The 15949-nt window shown below is 35.9% G+C and overlaps 1 protein-coding gene across 4 annotated transcripts in view; it reads left to right on the top strand.

Moving 5' to 3' along the window:
- HS3ST5 (heparan sulfate-glucosamine 3-sulfotransferase 5) overlaps positions 1 to 15949 on the top strand; it is a 179199-nt gene that overhangs the window by 75146 nt on the left and 88104 nt on the right. The window lies entirely within an intron of this gene.

The raw sequence follows: 15949 nt of genomic DNA, 5'->3' as shown, positions 1-15949 counted from the left end.
CAGTAATTCAAATAGATAATCAGCTTCTACTCTTTAGGAGTATGGATATTCATTATTTCTATCAGTAGTAAGATGTGCTTGTTGACCAGCAAATCAGCTAGGCTGATTTGACATGCGTAGATTGTGTCTGCAGCAGCCATGTAGTGAGACTTTTTGAAATATCTTTTGTCAAACTCTTATCAATTTTGCAAGCATAAAGATTCAACAGAGTAATGTTTTCTGACAGCTTAACTAAGTTTGAAAGCATCAAGCAACGGCACTTAGATAATAACACTGTCAGGGATGTTTTCACTGCACTAGATGCCAATTAAATTACCGATTTCATAATTATAAATTAGCATGTTACAGTGGATAATTAATGTTGTCACACTCAAGCTGAAATACTTTATATAAGCATAAATCTTTACTCTGTTGATTTGCTTATTCAGGAACTAGAAAATACTGCATATTGTCTTCAAATATTTGAATATTTTTTTTAAGACTCCTTCTCCTGACTGCAGCTGTAGCACCACTCTCTGCTATTGAATGGCTCAATTTATTGAGTGTGCACTGTATTCAGAAGGAATGTAATAATCTTTAGGGAGGGTAGTGTTCATATAAAACTAGGACATGATTTGAGGGGGGGGAGCCAAACACTTGAAAAATAGTTGCTGGACTTATCATGTTATCAATAAGAGAATTTGTTGGAAGGAAATGGGGTTGACAAGAAGTTTGTTTAAATTTAACTGCTAATGTGAAGTTGCTCTAACTTATAAAAGAGATGGTGGAAAAGAACACCTAAAATAAAGACTTATCGTCTTAGAATGTTAAAGCAGAATAGATTAATTAGTTGAGAAGATTGAGAATCAGTTGCGGCCAAGCTGCTGAGTTTTCTATTGATAAGTTACACTAATAAATGTATGCACATCCTGACTGGCTGTAGATCACAGGGCAGAATATAGACTAAAGCACTATTGTCCAACTTTGAGCAGAGAAGAAAGGATCTGAGAACATATTTTAGGTTTTTTTTTTTTCTCTCAGAAACAATAAGTTAACGGTAGCTAACCACAGAGCAGCACTGTGATTGTAGTTGTAACCATGGATAAGTTCTGTTGATTTTGGCTAGGAAGTGAGAGGCCAAATCTCAAGGCCATTCCTGTCTCCAGGGTGTTTAAAATCACAGCTGCTCCCATCAGGACAACGCTGTCCAACTAATGGACTTTCTGTGAAAGGGAGTGTATTCCCACTTTCACTTGACACTGTGGCAATCCAAAACTAGGAACGTGGAAGTGATGATCCTAGAAGAACAATTAAAAGTGGCTATTTCTGGTTTACAATTTAAGACACTCAGTTTATACTAGCCATATATGGGGACAGGCCTCTGCTCTCTCAACTTTTTATTTCTCTTTCATTCAACATTATTGTATTAAAATATACCATAATTGCTTTCAGCATGGTCATTAAAAAGAATGAATTTTACATCGGTCCATTGAAAGTTGCATTTTTTGTTAAGGGATAAAAATGAAATAAAAAATTTCTCTAGCCACCATCTGTCTTCACCATATACATATTCTAATGTAATAATCCTGCAGTTCAGTGATAAATAATTCCTTAACATTTCTTTACTTTACCAGATATTGTATTTAATTTTCCTTTTATTTTTTAACCAACTTATGGAATTCTATTAATAAAATAGAACCACACTCCTGAACATTCTAAAAAGTTTTCTGAGCTGTCCAGACATTAGTTTTAAAACCAAGGGACTGCCCAGTATATGTGCCAGTGAAGGGTATCTACTGACACAATCGTTCATATTTACATCTGATAAAATCAAAATTAATAACTTAATGTGTTACTGATCTAAAAATAGGAGATTATATCAGTTTATGACTTTATGATAAGTATATTAAATTAAACTAATTTGATTTTCATTGTTTTAACTCTCTAATGATGTATTTTCAGTACAAAGTAGGGAAAATAATCTCATGAAATTTTTGTATTTTCTTTGTCAAATATAGAGGAATGGTAATTGAAATGCTTATGTGGGTTAACAGGAACTATATGATCGTTCTCAGTTTCCTACATGGACGTAGAACTGCTCTTTTTAACATTAATAGAGTCTTGAAACATTTATTTGAAAATATCAGTCCTGTTTCTTTTATGTTATTAATACTTCTGCAGTCCACAACTTTTGCAAATAAGAAGTGAGCATTTTAGTTACTGAGACAAAAAGAAAAATTATCTTTATAAATATGTATATATACCAGAAGTTAATCAGTTCACTGTTCTGGAATTAGCTGACTTGTTTGCCTTGGTGTGTCGCCAATTAGCAGGAACCCAGGGATACTGTCAGCTGACAGCTGGAAAGAGATCCCCAGCTCTGCAGCATACGGTTCACTGTGTTATACAAAACCCTGAGCTGATGGTATTAATGCTTTAACATTACCTATTAGAATTTTCATCAGCAATCCATCTGCTACTTTTTAATGAGAAAATACAGTGATAGAACCCTGCAAGCAGCAGTTTTCCTCAAAATCTTTCTTATTTTCTTATTTGAAATACATTTTTTTTGTTTAGTGTATGTAAAAGAAATTGGTGAAGAAAAAAACAAGGCTAGAAAAATCACAACAGATAAACAAAATAGGCAGAGTCAGGAGGGAAGAAGGAAGGCCTTTTGTTGTCCAAGCAGTTCTATGATTCAAAGTGATATCTGAATAATCTTTAAGAGATTTTTATGTTAAAAGGATTTGCTCATGAGAACTTAGCCATAAGAGAAAAATATGTACTTTAATAATTATTTATTATTTAATGGGGCTATACTTTTGAATTCTGGAAGTAGATTCAAATATTCAATAAACAATTGTATGTTTGACTTTTTTTCTAATCTAGACAAGCACAATGTATTTATTCACAAGTTTTCTTTTAATATTTAGAATAAGGCACAGTTATTTTCCAGTGTAGTTATGCTTGGAAGGGTGGTTAGTAAACAGAATCACCTAATAGAATCAGCAAGTTAAGCTCCACAAGAATGATCTGTGCTGAAGAAATGTTATTCATTTTCCACCCTTAAATTTATTCTTCTCAGGAGAAGATATTTTCTAGAGAACATATCCTTCTATGTACTTATAATGAGAGAGTGTAATTTTTCCTTATATTTCTTACATAATCTGTTAAAACAACTCTGTGCATGTTCCCACTGTCACTGCTACCGTTTGGAAAACACAGCAAAGCAGAACTAAAACACAGGATGTGGATGGAGTCATAAATAACAGCTCTGTGAGAATTGTACATAAACAATTCAAGATTACTATTGATCTATTTTTGCATTATTTACAGTTGCCCTTGAGTCCACGTGCACAGTTTTAATGGAGTTTAGCCATGTCAGGATTCAAGCTAAATACCACATTAGAAGGCCCCCAAGGAGAAAAGCTTTCTGAGTATGCTAATAATGGACAACACATATCTGTTGAATGCTAAATACAATTGTGTAGCCTCCTGTGTTGGATGCTACATGGATTAATGCAAGACTGCAAGTTAAATACTGGTTGAGAAAGTGGAAGTCATGTACATAGTTAATGGCCTAAAATTAAAAATGCAAAATTTGTTCCTTTGTCCAGAGATGTTTCATCACTGATTTTAAACACTTGGAGACTGTTGCAGAAAAGAAGCCTTTTTTTTTTTTTTTTTTTTTTTTTCCCTGGGAAGTTTATAAACAAAAATGTGATGAGAGTTAGTGACCTTGCATGTTTCAGAAGCTTAAAAAGGCTCCTGCTGGCAGCGTGCTGTTGGAGGGCAAATAACAATCCTGCTGTTATCATCAGGGATTGCAATCACTGTCACAGAGCTTCTCGTATGCTCAGCATTATCTGTCAAGAAAGAGATTTCTTGGTGAGTTGGAATGTTTTGGAATACATACATCTGCATTTGCATTTTGGCAGTTTGAGCTGATCTGCTAGCAGAACAGCTGTGTCAGCAGTTTCCCCGAAAAAGCTGCACAAAAAGTCAGTTATGCAGCATTAGGATAGAAGTGTATGATTTCTGCAAGGAAAAAAAATGACCAGATAGGTCTGAAACAAGTATTCTACTGCAGCAGCAGTTTAAGGTGTAATTTTGCATTTTGTCAAGATTGGTCTCAGCTAGTCTTCTTGATATGATAACTGGAGATGTGCTAGCAGCTCATTGTATCACTGTTCTTATAGTTTGAAACCATTTTGCCTTGTCCTAGCCCAAGAGGCTCTGCTGAAGAATCTGTCCCCTTCTTTCTTATAGCCACATCTTCCCCATGGGTAGCTTTTCTGAATTGGGTGGCAGTGTCAAGTAAGTCATTCAACAAGTGCTGTGTTTTGGAAAAGGAACACAAAAGGAAATTACAACAGTAAGAGAAAATAAGAACTTTAAAAGGGTTCTTTTTATGGAACTCCTGTATGAAGCCTCTTTATCTTTTTGTCTTATCAGCTTAGTTTTTTTCTGTAAGCATAGAATTCTAAGTTTACCTCGGGAAAACTACAGAAAAGCTTCTTTTCTAGTGTCAAGATAATATTCTAAATGTAAAATCAAGAGGATAATTGTAGGAATGCTACCCCAAAAATGACCCTGGGTCATTCATCATTCTTCTTATGAAAAGTTATATTCTGTGCTTCTTATAGAAAAACAGAAAAATATAGTATTTTGATAGAAGCAAAAGAAATGTCACTCAAACAGCAGACTATATTATGAATTACTTTAATTATTCCAATTAAATTTATTTCCCTGAAAGTTAATTCTGAAAAAAAATTTTGTGCACTGATTCAAAAGGTCTACAAAACTCTTATAGTGAGGAATGGAGGGGCACACACTGGTCTTATCTATCTGGTAACAGGCAAGACCTGAGGGGATGGCAGGGAGCTGCATCTGGAGAGGGTCAGGTGGGCTTTAGGAAAAGATTCTTCAAGAGAGTGATTGGGCACAGGGAACAGGCCCCCCCAGGGCAATGGTCGTGGCACTAACATGCTAGAGTTCATGAAATGTTTGGACAGTGCTTTCAGATATTGAGTTTAAATTTTGGGTGGTCCTGTGTTGAGCCAGGAGTTGAATGCAATCATAGAATAGAATCATAGATTTGTTTTAGTTGGATCTTTACAGATCATCTTTTACAGATTCTGGAATGGACTGCCCAGGGAGGTGATGGAATCACCGACCCTGGGGGTGTTCAAGGAAAGACTGGATGTTGTGTTGAGGGACATGGTTTAGTAGGAGCTATTGGGAATAGGTGAACGGTTGGACTGGGTGATCTTTTAGGTCTTTTCCAACCTTGGTGATTCTATGATCTAGTCTGACACCCCTGCAATGAACAAGGACATCTATAGATAGATTCTTGTGGGAGAATCTACCACCTCTCTGGGCAACCTGTTCCAGTGCTTCACTGCCTTTAACATAAAAAACCTTCTTCCTTACATCTGATCTGTTTTTCTTATAGTTTGAAACCATTTTGCCTTGTCCTAGCCCAAGAGGCTCTGCTGAAGAATCTGTCCCCTTCTTTCTTATAGCCGCATCTTTAAATATTGAAATGTCACTATTAAGTCTCCTGGAGCCTCCTCTTCTCCAGGCTGAGTGGTCCCAGATATCTCAGCCTGGCTTCATAGGGAAGATATTCCATCCCTCAAATCACTTTTGTGTCCCTTATGTGAATGCATTCCACCAGGTCTGTGTCTCTCCTGTACTGAGGACTCTACATCTGTGTGTAGTACTTGAGGTAAGATCTCACCAGTGCAGAGTAGCGGGGCAGGATCACCTTCCTTGACCTGATGTATCTTTTGATGAAGCTCAGGACATGATTGGCTTTCTGGGCTGTGAGGGCACATTGCTGGCTTGTGTCCAGGTTGCCATCTATCTCCAAGTCCTTATCTGCGGGGCTGAAAAAAAAAAGGCCTTGGAGAGGACTGTATCAAAGGCCTTGTTGAAATTTGCATAGATGAAATCAAGGCTCATTCCTCATTAATGAAGTTGCACCATCATAATGAGCCCTTTCCAGCTCAGAATATACTATATTTCTGTGATTCTACCATCCTAAGTAAAAAATTTGCTTTACTCTTTATTTCAAAATGTTAATAACAGGAGAAAATCACTTTATTTGTAACTGTGTTTGTAAATTGTGTCCTAGTTACTGACACAAGTTTTCTTTACAACAATTGTGATTTATTTCTTTTTTTCTGCAGAACACTTGCTGTATTGCTCTCTCTTCATCACTATGACATTGAATGTTTCAATCTATAGTACAAAGAGGAACAATTGCAAATTTCTTGTGTCCACCTTGTACTTATCCTGCCTGGCTCAAACTGTAGGCGCTGAGTGTGCTTACATGCTAATTCAATACTACTTCTCCCCTGGAGAGAAGCTAAATACAATTTGAAAGTGGAAGAAAAGAAACGTTTATTTGGTAAATGAAAGCAGCATTTTTTTAGGTCAGACCCTTATTAGTGGAAATCAATGTATCGTCATTGACCTCTATAAAGCTATGGCAAATTACATCAGCTCAGAGTCTATATGTAGTGATGATATTTGCATTTGCTGAGGCTTTGAACAAGAGCTGCTATGCTTTCATACGGAGCACATTTTTTTGCACAAGGAGTTCTTAAGACATTCTGTTTGTAGGGTTTGGAGTTTGCCGTTTTTCAGACTTGCAGTAATTTTATACACTATTACTTGTTCTGCTGGGGTTTCCTAATTAGCAGTGCTGAGCAGGAATTAGTTTGAATATAGTATGAACTCTTGCACAAAAGAAATGTCCCTTTTGTACATTTGAAAATGAATCTGTTTGAACAGAAATGTGTATATGGAATTTAATTAAATGACCACATCTGTTACACCTTAGTTCTTGAATGTGTATGTTTATCTATTCAGATACTCATTTGAGAGATACAATTCATCTGCATATATATATTTGCAAATAATCTTACTCTTCTGTCTTTCCAGCAAAGCTGGTATGAAACCTTCAAAATTTTGACCCCCAAAGTGCAAGAAAATACTATTTCTAAATTATTTTCCTTTTTTTCCCTAGTTTAAATCTTATTTGACAGCAAATTCATTAATTGACCACACAAATGACCACAGGGTTTGTAACTGGCGAGCAAGATGAGCTTCAGAAAAACATGAGTGGAAGTTATTTGCCTGTTGTGACAATAGTAAGCCCAAGGGCACAACCTTCTGTTCTGGAGAAATAAGATTCAGGTCCTTTGAACCACCTGTCTCTATCAGAAATAATGAAAAAAAAAAAAAACTGCTTTGGACATAGACATTTACAAACACTGGCTGAAAAATAGTTTTCTGTATACTCTTGAAAATGCTTCTAATAAATAAAACAGTCCTTCAAAATATTATAAACTTGGTAGACTAAACTTGCTTTTCACTTGTCAGTCAAGCCATACCTGTATAAGATTATAACTAATCAAGCTTGCTCTTGAAGTCCATTGTCATTGCTTCACCATTATATCAAGTGTTACTAAGTGTCATATGTAGCTGTTCAGAGATGGGATCAGGGACTTGGCTGTGAATATGTGAATGGTTGATCAGTATTTAATTCAACTCTGCCAGTTACCTTTTCCCTTATGTTTCAGGAAAGCTAGAGGTAGAAATGGAAGATTTGCTGAAGTTCAGTAATGTCACTGTAGCATGAGCAAAAGAGATTAAAAGAACAAGAGCTGGCATTAACATTTTGATAGACTCAACAGCTGTTTCCATTTGCTGACACTGAGCTCTCTCTGACATTCTGTCATCTATTGTGGTCTCTGCTACTTGACGCAGAGTGAGAGTCAGCCATTGATAAGTTCTTTGGGACACATAGTGTCAGATCAAAACAACCTGCTTGTGTGTAATGAAAAATTAACTTTAGGGAAAATTGTAAAATAAACAAAAACATGAGATCTCTCTTCATAAATACTTGCATTAAAAAGGTGATGTTTTTATGATGAGTATTTGTTTCATAATTTTTTTCACTGTTGCCAGTGCCCTTGAATTAATCATAAGCTCAGTGATATTTTGTGGTCTTATTAAAAGCTGTAAAGCCCAGAGTCAGGTGAGCACATAGAAACATCAACTTTCATTAGTAAAAAAATTAAAATTGCCCTCTTGTTTTAAGAAAAATAGGTTAAAAATAGTGTATTCTGTGTGTCCTCAAGACTCATGGCTACATGAGCTCATAGTCCATGTGCAGATCTAATTTAGATCCATGAGGAAATAGCAGAGTCTCTGCACAACTTCTTGTATGCCATCTGGAAATATTCATATTAATGTAAGTGGAAAGTCTTCTTCAGGGAAAGATCTCATAGGGTTGCATTTCAGTTTTCATGATTCCATCATGTAACTCAGTTTCATAGATAAATCAAGAGATGTTATGGCTGAAAACTAGATCTGAAAGAGCAGACTTATTGACCAAGTTTTGAGGCCAAACTCTGAGGCATTCAGAGAATCTCCACTAGACTTCTGCACAACATTAAAGCATTATCACAAGTGATATTGAGTATTTTTATGGTTTTTGCTAATTTCAAGTTCTTATGTTGTTCCTACCACCGCAGTGTGGTAATAAATTTATATTACAAAACTGACATGCATGAGAAGTAATGTGGTTGCTCACTACACTAACTGGCTTCTAAAAAAAAAAAAATAAACAAAAAACCAAAAACGAAGTGTTTTAAATAGTTTTGATCTAGGTATGCTTAAAACAAATAGAGAGGAAAGTGTTCATATAAGAGGAAAAAGTCACCCTTGTTCAAGTATTTATCTTCTTTCTCAGTGAAGCAGATTGTCATCCACTTCCCCATCTCTGACAATCTTCATTTATCATTTCCTTCGTTTTCATATATTTTCTCAGCTTTCCAATCAGTTTCAACTCATAAAAGATCACAAGTGAAAAATAGCAACTGATGGCAGCCTGTTCTAGATCAGTTATTCTTCACCAGAGTAAAAACACGTGCATGGAAATAACACGGGAATACATTGTTGAGGAATTTTTGTAGATCCTGTTGTCAGCCTTTCTCAGTTTTTAATGACAACAATTCGCACTTTCTTGGAGAAAGAGCTGTTTTGTTCTTTTTTCCAATTAGTCACTGAAGTTCTTGAACTGTCTACTTCTTAAACAGCACTGGGTAAAGAAAATCATATATACATGTAAAAATGAAACAGTTAACTCATTATTTTCCTGTATTGATACCATTCTCATTCCTCCAGTAACCACAGAGAACGGGAGACCATCCAAGAGCAGGAAGTTTTTTTGTTTGTTAATTTTTGTTTGATTGGTGTGTTTTTTCTTTTGGGAGTGGGGGTAGGATGGGGTTGGGTTGTAGTCTTAAGTATAACTATGGGAAATAACTATTGTATCCCAATAGGCATGATGCTGGTCTCTTTTGTGCTGAAGTAAATCAAGAATAATTTTACCAATGTGAGTACAGCCACATCATGAAAATTCTAGGGGGAGTATAGAATATGGCACAGTATCTCTGCAAAGAATAATGAAAGATTGCAGTGGGAATTGCAGTTCCTTTGTATCTCTGCAGGAAATCAGTTGAATTTGGCATTTTAAATGGTTGAATAAAAGAAATTTCTAATTTTAATTAATCAGAGCTGAGTTAATTAATCTAATATGTGACAGGAGAACACTGTGAAATTTCAACCATGTTATCTGATATTGGACTGAATATCTCTGGTCTGGAAGGGAAAGAAAGACACTTTTCAAGTCTACTGTTAATATAATGGTTGGCAGCATTTGGGCACGGATGGGAACTGACATAAAAGCAAATTGAAAATGGGAAAAGGTTTTAGGTTGAGGGAGGGAAGATTTAGGTTGGATGTCAGGGGTAAGTTCTTTACAGAGTGGTGAGGTGCTGGAACAGGCTGCCCAGAGAGGTTGTGGATGCCCCATCCCTGGAGGTGTTCAAGGCCAGGTTGGATGGGGCCCTGGGCAGCCTGGTCTGGTATTAAATGGGGAGGTTGGTGGCCCTGCATGTGGCAGGGGGGTCGGAGATTCATGATCCTTGAGGTCCCTTCCAACCTGGCCTTTCTGTGATTCTGTGATAAAGACTGCAGCGCTGTCTCAAACACAGCTGTTATGTGGTACAGGGCAGTTATGTCTTTCTTTGTTTATTAAGGAAATTGGGAAACAGCAAGATAACTTTGTTAGTACAGGCAACTTTTCAGCATTCTTCATGGCTGACAGTGTCTTCACTCATAGTGAAAAGTCAACTTCCAAAAAGGTGGCCGTTTCAATTGTTTCTTCAACTGACCAATTAACAGTGGGCTGTTTTAATGGATTGTGTGTATACACAGTGCAAATGAACCCACAAAGCTATCTTATGCAGTCGTCCTTCAGCATGCCCATGGAAAACTCTTGTCTCTCCATCAGCTGTGGATTTGGCACAGTGCTAGCTGCAGCAATGGAGAGAGGAGGGGTCTGCAGGCAAGATACTGAGATCAAAAGACGCTGCCTTTGGGCAAGGGAGATTAAATCAGATCCCAGGAGGCTCAGTACAGGATTAGATTGTTTTCACTGTTAGCCTGCAAACATGCTAATGTTATTCCCAACCAGATATGTTCAGGAGATGGGAAGCTGTGGATGGAAGAAGCAGCTCATTCAGTCAAATAAATTAATATTTTCCAGTTCTAATATATTTACTGCATATGTATAGCAGCTTATATATATTTAGAATCATTATAGGGCTTGTCATAACAATTTAGTTCTTTTTATGATTTGCTTGTGCTTGGCAAATTTTATCCCAAACTGAGGAAAAAAAGACAAAAAGAAAAAAAAAAATGTGAAAAGGCCCCGAAAATATAAGCCACAGTGATATTTGCACTGAGAATGTACTTACTGTTTTCTAAAATTTGTACACCTTTTTAAGTCAGCTCAATTCTGCAAGCAGTATAATTAAGTTCTAACAATTAACTTGCACTTCCTCTGAATAGCTGAGGGCATCGAGTCTCTTTGGGTCATGTGTATACAGTCTGGTTTGAGATTTGCAGTGTGTTCACTCAGAAAGATAATAAACTCTGCAATGGTATTTACTGTAGGAGAAACAAGCAGTCCTGCTCAGTAAAGTCACCTATCCAACTTTCCAAAGAAAGCAGTGGTCAAGATTGTCCTGCTGAGATTTGAATGATTCCAGGAATGAAGATTCTGTAACCTGTTCAAGCAACCTGCTGAATCTGACCACTTTCATGGTGATTTTTTATTGAGGAAGAACGCCTGTGTTGAATATTGTGACAAGTGCTACATGTTTTCCTACCTTTTAGAATAGTCTGGTTACATCTTCTCCACACCTTTCCCTCATATGACTGCCATCTACAGTAAGATCTTCCCTTAGTTTTCTCTTATTACAGCTGAATAAACACTGGGTTCTCATCTTCTCTTTCTATGTCATATGCTCCAGTAATGGGCCTTCTAATGCTTTTTTCTGGCCTCTTTAAAGAATCAAAACAAAAAAACCATACAACTGAAATATTTGGAAGTTCAACTTAACACAGTAGAACACAGACTGATCTGCATAGACAACTACCTAACAGTAAAATAAGGAAGAATTAGCCTGTGACCTTGAGCTCATGGATCAAAAAATAGGGTACCCAACATAACAATGAAGAACTCCTTGCCGTGGGTGTTTTTTTGCTCTATCCTACCTCCAGGTTCAATCAGATAGATCTGGTATGTGGCAATATCTAGTAAGCAGAGCTGAAGAGGTGGAGCAACTTCAGCTCCTTTTCATTCAGGTTTTGAAAAGTTTCAGTAGCTCTTATGATAATATCTGCAAACTTTGCTTTCTTCATCTTGCTCAGAAAGAATTAGTATTATGAATACAAGTATCTGAATGCTTAGAAATGTATAAATTATGAGAAATATTTTCAAAACAAATACTTCAATTTTTAATAATAACCTAAACTACAGTCATTAAATCTTTGGAGTGGCTTGTCTGTTTGTAGTGTGCTGATGAGTATGTATGAGTCCCACTGGCCCTCTTCATCTTCTCATTGTCAAACAAAGCTGCCAAGGGTCGATATCTGTTGCAGACTTCCCTTTCCAGCAAGTGTGGTGTAGCATTGCTGCCAGGGCTATGATGTGATAGATGTCATAGATCCATCTAATTCTTGTATCTTTTTACACTGTCTGTCATCTTAGTGTGATAGAAAACTGTCTCTCTGCACACAGACATGGATGCACTGGCTGCTCCTTTATTTGACTCACATAGAAAGTACTCTCAACAAATCCACGATGCTCTTGTTTCTGCCATGGAATCTCTCCCAAGAGGAAATTTTCTATTTATTTCCTTCGTGAACTAGTGATTTCTTCAAAAAACTAACTCATTTCTGTAGACCATATGCCAGTTCTTCAACTGCTCTAGCTAGCTGTACAGTTGGGCTGCTGTGCTGAGTTTACCTTAGCAGAGTAGCTGCTCTTGTCCCAAGTAACAATCTGTACTGAAAACCAATTGCATAGCTAGTGTGCAAGATGTCACGCTTTGAACTGTACTTAGGTATACTTAAGTAGGTTTTTCTGTTACACATACCACTTTTGCAAGGTATTTTGAGACAAACAGCCCATATGTGTTTTATTCTTTTTTTTTCTTCTTAAACCAACATTATTATAATACCATTTCTTAGTTTAGACTAATGCCTCAATATATTTACTGCATATTTTACCTTAAAATATATATACAGTTTACTTTTAAGGTGTTTTTTTTTTTACTTGTGATGCAGGAAATAGCTCAGCCTAGAGCATACCTAAGTGCAAAAACCTACACAGTGCAAATTCCTCCTTTTGAACAGTTCTTAATGAGACAATATCCTTTGCTTTGAATTCAACAAGCTTTTGGAATGCTTTGAAATCGAGTGAATGTTTGCTCTCTTAATAGAAAGGAATGATATATCTGTACCAATCAGTTACTCTCTTCAGGCTCAGTTCATCTCCTATCCTGTGTTTCAATTCAGTGAATGGAGGAAAGTGAATGGTAGGTGTTTCGTTAGGGCATACGGAAGAGTGTGAGGAACACAGCTGACTGGATTATGCTTGAACAACTATGTAGAACAGGAGGTGTCAAGCCTGACAAGGTCTAGTCCCTACCTTCTGTAGGGAGTGATGCTTAGGAGATCTATGGCAAAGACCACACCCAAGTTTCTTTAGGGGTGAAACAATGGGGTTCTTTCAAAAGGTGAGGTAGTGGGAACAGTCAGAGAACTAAGACCCAGTAGCAATTCATAAATAAAATCAATAAATGAGGCCTTAAGAACATAAATCAATTTGATCCCTAAAACATTTTCCTAATGAAGAAGCCTCTGGATATATCTGGATGTATCTAGCTTATAAGACAACCAGCTATAAGACTTTAGTATTGGATCAGTTACACTACTTGTTAATTATGCCAGTGTTTGCTGAAGTGAATCCTACTGCCATGGGGGAAAAACCAGAAATTGGGAGTACATGTCCCTTTCACCTAATGTTAGAGAAGTCTTTGTATTATGAGTATGAACCTGAAAGGATACACAGCCAAATTATTTAGTCTTAGGTACAGTGGGTAAATGCACATTGAAAATCACTAGAAAATCTAAAAGAAGATAAGTAGCACTCTCATTAATAAAAAGGGTTCACTGAAAATAATAAATAAAAGAATGAGTAATAATATTCCACAGCTTAATTTGATTTTTGCCTTCAGATATCTTCATTTAAATTGTTTACACTAAATAAATTGATGACATTCATGATTATGTGTAATTACATATATTGATATTTGCATTCCACAGGTTGAAATGTGCCCTTTATTGGTAGATATGTCATTCCCAAAATTTATTGTTTATAATCAATATGAGATTTCGTCACATAACAGAAAAGAGATACTATTACTAAATCTGAAAACAATCTATTCTTGGCAGAATATGTGAATTCATTTAAAATGAACAGTATCCATCTTATAAATAAGTCTACATACTATCAACACATTATTGACTAGTCTCCTTGAGTCTAATGGAAAAGCAGTCCATTCTGCAGTTACAGATTAACTATAAAATAGTCAGACTTTCAGCAACATGATCCTTAGGCTGATTGACCGATGCCTTGGAAAATTGTAAGGTGCTTTCTTCATATATCACACTTATAGGAAAGAAGGGAAATGTACATATGAAGATTTCCTCTAAAAGTATTTTAAAATCCCCCTCCGTTATCTCAAAATTCTCAGAGATAAGGAAGACTGTCAAAGCACAACCCTTAAAATGTATTTTATATTCCCTGTGATCAATTTATCTGAAAATTCTTCAATTTAGAGCATGACTTACTTGTGATAATACAAGAGCTCTTGAGATCTCCCTTTTAAAAGTTTTATCCCATTTCTTCCTCTCATTGTTTGTGTCACACATGCATGCAATGGCAAATGTTGTTTGCATCTAATGCTACAACTAATACCTGAATGTATCAAAGACGTGCTTCTGATTTCCAAACATCTGAGAAAGGAGTACATTTCTATTTTTCATATGATTGTTTAGCTTATTTCCTGGGAGAACTTGTATATTTTGCTTACAGGTCCTTTTTTTTGTTGTTGTTGTTTTGTTTTTTTTTTGTTTTTTTTGGTCAGTATTTTTCAGTGGTGGTTTTGTTTTTTGTTTGGTTTGTTTATTAGTTTGTTTTCTTTTTGTTTTCTGGAGACAACCTATCAGTTGTCAAAGACACTGTTCATGAAATTGGTAAGATTTCACAGAGCAGTAATTGAGATGCATTTTACTAGTTATTTTTGTTGAACTCTAGGAAACAGCTGTCAAAAGAGAGCATTGGGGAACTGTTCAGTCTAATGCAGGAGCTGAAAGAACTGTATCACTATAATAAACTGGTACTTTTTGGCCATTGATTTATTTATACTTAAAAACGTCTCAATCAGAAACCATTTATCAGATAAATTATTAATGAAGAAATGTTTTCTGACACAAAAACTAAAGCACTGCAAGCCATTTTTCATACAGTCGACTGTGGTCAGAAGTAATATGCTCTAAAGCCGAGTAAATAGTTTAGATAATGCTAATGGAAATTTAAAAAGATGAAAAAGGGGGCTGTGTTTTTTCCTTGGCTTACATCGAATTCTACAGGTTCTACATTGTACATTTCTACAAATATACATTGCATATTTCCACATTCTTTAGTTGGGGTACCAAACATGCAAATAAAAAAAATATATATTTTCAAGTATTCAAAAGCATCTATACTTGTTAGACTCCAACCATATTGAAAGGAACTCAGATGACTCAGGCTTCCTAATATTTATGTAGAAAAGTTTTCATTTAATTATCCTTCTCTACTTGGAAGTGTTTCATTTCTGGTTAATAAAATAGTTACATAGTTTATGTCTTGGAAATTTACATTGACATCTAGGATTTTGAGAGCTTAACTGTATTAAAAAATACAGATGTATTTGTTCCTAAAATTGGGAATCGGAGGATGATGAGGAAGAAGATTGCAATTAAATATCATATTCACATTTGCATTTGTGTCATATTTCTTCAATATGGAGGTATAGTTAGACTATAAATATCTATAGTTTATATAGAAAAAAGGAAAAAGTCAAGAATAGTCAAATAATTCTCACTAAACAGTGCTAACAGTTTCCCCAGATGGGTCAGACATTGTTCTCAGTGTAAAAGCAATTTTTCCAGTGATTTACAAAATGGCTATAAAACAAATTTCTGGTCAATGTCAAGAGTAAAAGGCAACAGAGTACTAGTATGAAGTATAGTACCTTACCTCTTATGAGTAAAGTTCTAGCATTTATTTTTCTTTAGCTTGCTTAAAAATATGTGTAATTTACAATTTTCTGTCTTTGGGAATTTTTTTTTTAGGAGGGGGAGGGTGGAAGAGGGGTGGGTGAATGTCTTACTCTTATGGAACACATTTGCTGTGATTTTTCTTCCCATTCCCTTTCCTCCCTAACCTGTGGTCTAGATTCTCATCTGCCAATGTTTACGTGATATTGAGACA

Source organism: Tympanuchus pallidicinctus, unplaced genomic scaffold (genome assembly GCF_026119805.1).
Source record: "Tympanuchus pallidicinctus isolate F22 unplaced genomic scaffold, pur_lepc_1.0 scaffold1, whole genome shotgun sequence".
Classification (NCBI taxonomy): domain Eukaryota; kingdom Metazoa; phylum Chordata; class Aves; order Galliformes; family Phasianidae; genus Tympanuchus; species Tympanuchus pallidicinctus.
The sequence above is the reverse complement of the archived record's forward strand: the minus strand, read 5'-3'. Positions and strand labels throughout refer to the sequence as shown.